General features: G+C 43.6%; 1 protein-coding gene across 1 annotated transcript in view; it reads right to left on the bottom strand.

Moving 5' to 3' along the window:
- Pcolce2 (procollagen C-endopeptidase enhancer 2) overlaps nt 1-6000 on the bottom strand; it is a 67096-nt gene that overhangs the window by 34037 nt on the left and 27059 nt on the right. The window lies entirely within an intron of this gene.

Genomic DNA, 6000 nt, shown 5'->3' with positions numbered 1-6000 from the left:
TGTGTGTGTGTGTGTGTGTGTGTGTGTGTGTGTGTGTGTGTGTGTGTTCGCGCGCGCGTGCGCGAGTGTTGCCCTCCCACTCAACCCACGCCAAGCCTTAGTTTATCTCCTTGGCTCTAGCGGACCTATTCAGGTGCGTCACTATCCTCTCTCTGTGTCTCTCTGTGTGTCCCTGTCTGTCTCTCTCTCTCTTTGTGTGTGTGTGTCTGTCTTTCTCTGTCTCTCTCTCTTTGTGGTGTCTAAAGGGACAGTCCCCAAGCTGATCTCCATCTCATCTCACCCACACGGAAGCCCCAGTCCATCCCTTTGTGTCTTTAACTAGAAATCGGGTGAGGAGCTCAGGAGCGCTCAACAATGGATTTTGAAGAACAGTTTCAGACGATGGTGTGGGAGTTCAGAGAGCCTCTAAGGAGCCGGGGGATTTATTTAAAAAGGGATTCCCAAGAAGAGCTGTGCTGGAGTCTCTCGGGAGGGCGTGGATGAGGGAAGACTGTAGCTGCCTTCTAGAACGAACTTGAAAAGAGAATTTAGACCTTTCCTGGAGACAAAGAGGCGATGGTTTGGATAAACCTATGCATTATTAACCAGAAGTACCTGGCGAGGCTAGTTTAGGTTTCTTCAGGCAAGGGGCCTGAAGAATAGGAGACTTGGAGAGTTCAAAAGGTTTGTGCTGGGCAGCAGTGTAAAAATGTCACAGCCGTGGCTTCCAAGATGGGGTTTCCCTGTGTCTCAGATGTTCACCATGCCCCATCTCCCAGTGACACTCTGGGACGTGGCTACGATCTGGCCAGAGTCTTCACCTTGGCACCTATAGCAAGATCTGAAATATACAGGAGTCAGGCACTCGGTGTTTTATGTTTTAAAATATCTAAGATCCTTGTTACCTCCATTTTAAGGAAATGGAGGCACCGTGACCATGATGAGCACACCCAGGTAGTGAATGTGAACCCAGGCAGGCTACTTTTAATCTCATGTGTGAAGTTAGGACACCCAGTAACCTCCATCACTCAGGAAGCTGGCTGGTCGGAAGGACCATCTGGTTCAGGAAAAGACTTTCAATTTTCTTTTTAAAATTTATTTCATGTTCATTTTTATAAAATTTTAAATTCATCACTAAATCAAATCCTGTAAGGATTTTCTTAGAGGCACGACACGATCCGAGTATGGATAAGTTATTTGTAACTGTAGACTGTTCTTTCCTATTGTAAATGTTTAGAATTACTCAAGTCCTTTTGGAAGTTTCTATCTTTTCTCTGAAATGGTTTCCACTCATTGATTTAGCAAACTGTTGCACAACTAGGCCAAAGGCACACATTGGTCTCATATCTTCCTGACCTATCACACATTTCTGGTTAGTGGATTTGCAATGAATTTTAGGTTTGGTTGAAGTTATTTCACTGGCATTTTCTTTATTTCTTTTTCCCCTTTGGTGTTTCCCATTTTTTGAAAAGTGGGCTCTAGCTTCCTTGACACACGAAGAGGGACCCATACTAATCTGTAAAACCGATTAGGAGTTAAGTGTTCAGTTCAGGTGGAGGAATGCTAATCTCAACCCCCAGGCAAGTCAGGAAAACAAATTGTTCATGCTTCCCTGTTTCCCCACAACCTAAACTGCTGCCTGGAAAAGGTGGTGATCGGATTATAATCCCAGTGGCAACCCATTGGTTGCATAAGCAGCTCACTTACATAACTGAGAGAAATTGCACTTTTCTTTCACAGATTTTTCTTCTTTCACGTGCAGAACTAGATTTGTTTGTTTTTTTTTTTTTTTTTTACTGAGAAGACAGGGTCTCACTATGTAGCTCTCTTTGGACTTGATCTTGCTATGTAGACCAAACTGGCCTTGAAATCATAGAGACATGTCTCTGCCTCTGAGGGCTGGGATTAAAGAAGGGTGTCACCACACCCAGCCAGATTTTTATGTGCCTTCAGAACAGGAGGTGGACTGGCTGGGAGAAGAAAGGAGACCAATGAGGGAGAAAGAGAGGTAGGGAGCCACCATGGGGAGCAGATGGGTGAAGATGAACAAAGCACAGTGATACCGGTTTATGAAAATGTCACAGGGGAACATTCTGTGGTGTATTAAAAAATGCTTATAATGGGATTGACTATAAATGGTGGTTCACACTCTCTAGGTAGGTAAATAGTATCTATTTTTCTGATTAAGACTGATGGGATTGGCAGAGGCAGGTGGACCTCTTTGAGTTTGAGGCCAGTCTGATCTGCAAAGCAAGTTCCAAGACATTTACAAAAGTCCTTATTTTATACAGGCAAAAAAATGTTTCACGACCTTCTTTTCCAGAAAGTGACCTCCTCCTTTCTCTCATAGTCCTAACCCCACATAAGGTACAAAACCAACTGCTGCAGTGGGCAGGGCAACTATGAACAAGGACCATGATACACAAATATGATAATGTATATGAGTCCCAAGAAGTACCTTAAAACTATCAAAACAAGAAGAAACAGATTGTACTGCGGAAGGAAAGTGGCATTCATGAAAGTTCTCTGCTGTAAAATCCGGACAGCTGTCTTTGTTATATTCTGATAGAGCTATATAGAGAGAGGTGTGTGTGTGTGTGTGTGTGTGTGTATGGTAACTTCTGTGTTTTAATTATCTAAACAATGAAGCCATGCTATTTTCCTTAACTACTAACAATCAATAGAGGTTCTGTAATTCTTAAAATTGAAATATGAGACAAAAGGACACATAGTTCTCCTATTCATTATGAAACCATATTCCCATGTCCTGCATGAGCTGGGTTTTGTGCTTGGCCTCTGGTAATACAACTGCTTCTCGTGAGTGAGAAGCATGCTCCCAGCCCTGGGCTTGGCAATGCAAATAGAAGCAATAGGCTGGCTGCCACAGCAATAGGTGGGCTGTAAATGAGGCATCTCAAGGGAACCGGGTTCTTTGCAATGTTCCTGAAATCACCAGGAATGACGCTGGAAAGCCAATGCTGGCACTGAGAGGTAGAAACCACTTTTTTAAAAAAGTGGCTTAAATGGGTGCAAATAAAGAAACTGCATTGGGTTGTTCTGCGTCTTGGGAATGGAGCTATCTATACCAGGTGCAGCAAAGCAGATGAATTCTTCTAATATAATCTTTTTTGGTCGTGTGTCTTTCTGTTGGAATAAATGAAACAACAAAAAATTCTTCAGCAAATTCAGCCTGCAGAAAAGCAAGCCCTTTTATGATATGCCTATTTTCAGAGAGATTTTTCTTCTGTTCCGGGCATTAAACCCAAGGCCTTACATATGCTAGGCATGTGTTCTACTGTGGAACTACATTTTCAGCCCTTTTAGACTTTTTATTTTAAGACATAGAGTCTTAATTGCTCAGGCTGTCTTTGGGCTCACCGTAAGCCTCAGGCATGCCTTGAACTCTCTGTCCTCCTGCTTCAGCCTCCAGAATAGCTGGAATTTCAGGCCTACATCCCCAGGACGGGAGAAATAATGTTTAGTTTCATTGTAGTTTCTCCCAGTTCTGCCCTTTAGGTTTCCTGTCCAGAGCTTGTATTATCATCTTTCTGCGGAGGCCTCATATTTATTTGTTGCATTGAACCCCATTCCAAGTTACCCTCTTAGGAGGAGTCTACTGTTGACGACTATCTTTTGCTTTTGGTACGGCCTGTTGGGTGCCTGCCATTTACCTGAGAAACAGGCAAGTGTGGAACGTAGATTACCAAGTTTCTCCTCATTTATCTGCAGGTTTTCTTAAAACGCGCTGCCGTGCGCATGGTAAGCACCCCCTGCCCAACACATCACAACTAGGGAATGTTTTCCATTTTACGTAACCATGAGTTTAAGGTTAAGACTTAGATTCTCAGAGTAGGGATACTATTTCATGCTTACAGCCATGTGGACTGACTTTCCATCCATGGTCACTGTTTTTTGTTTTCTGCTTGTATGCTATATTCAGCGGTGGAAGCTGTGTCTGTGCCTCTGATTCGAAGAACGCCCTCTGCAAGGTGATGAATATATCTTCCCCTTTTTGAGGTAGAGGATAAGGCGGGCTCAGAGGAGTGAAGCAGCCAGGTGGAGGAGCTGGAATGGATTCTTAATCAACCCCAGCTCCTCACTCATGCCTCTATAAGACAATGAGAAGCTGCCACATGCTTAGCCTTGAACATTGTGGCAAAGTGGCTTAACCTCTTCCATCTGAATTTTTTTCATTATTGTTATTGGAAAGCCTTGTTAATAATTAAGTAAGCGCAACACCGGTGCAGCTGGGCCTGAAGGTCAGCTGTAAGCGCTATTGAATATGGATACGCATTTGATCTGGCTGGAGAGTCCCCAAAAAGAATGATGCCAAAGAAGGCATGTGTGATGTGAAAGCTGAATACTGACTGGGTACCTTCAATAGAAAGAGCATCTTCCAGTAAGTGAATGTTCATCCCAGGGATTGGCTGGACCCTGCAGCGCCGAGAGAGGCAAGTGGAAGACTGTGACCTCATAGGTGATCCATACATTTAGCATAATGTAATTTATTATAGCGATTGAGGGATTTAGGAGCAAAAGGATTCAGCTGAACTACCATTGTATGCCTAACATCAAGAGGAAAGCCTGTCAGTTATCAGGCTGTTTGGGATTCAAATCCAGTATCAGTACCATTCACTTTTAAAACGCAATAGCAGTCGTTGTGGCTTCAGTGTCTATCAAAAATGTCTGTGAGTATAATTACCTAGATGCCACTCACCAAACTAAGAGAAGCATATCATACACACTCTGTGTGTATTGATTTCTTGAGTGGGTACCAGTGATCTTATATTCATCTTGTGCCCCAAGTGTAAACCACAAGCATTTGGGGTCACCTTGAGGCTCCTCTGCACACTTAAGCCATTTCTACACAGTGAACAAGACACTTTTTTTTTTTTTATTTCTAGGAATCTACTTTTTCTCATAATCACTGACTAGTCTGTGTCCTTGGAGCCATGATCTCTGTCTGTCTGTCTTTTTCTCTCTCTGGGAAGTCTATGATCAAATGCATGCTAGAGGGTTTGTGTGTGTGTGTGTGTGTGTGTGTGTGTGTGTGTGTGGTTACAAGTGCTTAACCACTGTCACAATAGGTGAATTTTGTCTTGTTGCAGTCTCTGGGGGAGGGGCAGACTTTTATGTAGTTCAAGCTGACTTCTAACTCACCATGTAGCTGAGGAGATCCTTGAACTCTTGATCCTCTTGCCTCTACCTTCTGACCTTCAGGGTCACACAGATACGTTGGTGTCACCACATCCAACTATTGTGGTGCATTTTTGATCCCTGCCTTGGCCTTCTGGCTTCTCCCATCCCTCCTTCCTTCCCACTTCTCTTTCTTCCTTCACCAAGTCTCAACTCTAGCTGTCCCTCTTGTACAGACACTTAATTTCCGCTCTAGAGACACTTCTGAGTGCTGGGATGGATTATTTGCTGGGTCCATGTTGAGCATTTGGAGACAGCCCCCAGGCACTGATAAGTATCGTTGTGTTCAAAGCCAGTAGAAGGAAATCAGGGTGTGGAAGAGCAGAGAAATAGAACACAGTGTAGTGAAAACAGAATCCATCTTGTTTTTAGCTGTAGGGAAATGGCTCCATCATGTATTTTGTTTGTTCGTTCATTTTTTTTAAGATAGTTTCTCCATGTAGTGCTGGCTGTCTTGGAACTCAGTCTGTAGACCAGACTGGCCTTGAACCCACAGAGATCCTCCTGCCTCTGCCTCCCAAGTGCTAGGACTAAAGGTGTGCCCCACCATCGCTCAGTGACTCCACTATGTTTTAACACAACCATCTGATGATGACTTCAGCTGTTTTAAAATCAGAAAAAATTTCAATACGAATCTAAGTACCATTAGGCCCTAGATCTTTTCTAAATGATGTGCTAAAGGGGCTGGAGAGATGGCCTAAGGGCTGGAGTTCAGTCCCTGAAAACCCATGTGGCAGAAGGAGAGAACTGCCTCCTGCAGTTGTCCTCTGAGCTCCACATGTGTGCCATGGCACACAACCACCAAGTGCCAAAATAAATAAATCT

The sequence above is a fragment of the Psammomys obesus genome, unplaced genomic scaffold (genome assembly GCF_907164565.1).
Source record: "Psammomys obesus unplaced genomic scaffold, mPsaObe1.curated_primary_1811, whole genome shotgun sequence".
Lineage (NCBI taxonomy): Eukaryota > Metazoa > Chordata > Mammalia > Rodentia > Muridae > Psammomys > Psammomys obesus.
This window is presented reverse-complemented; position numbering and strand designations above follow the sequence as displayed.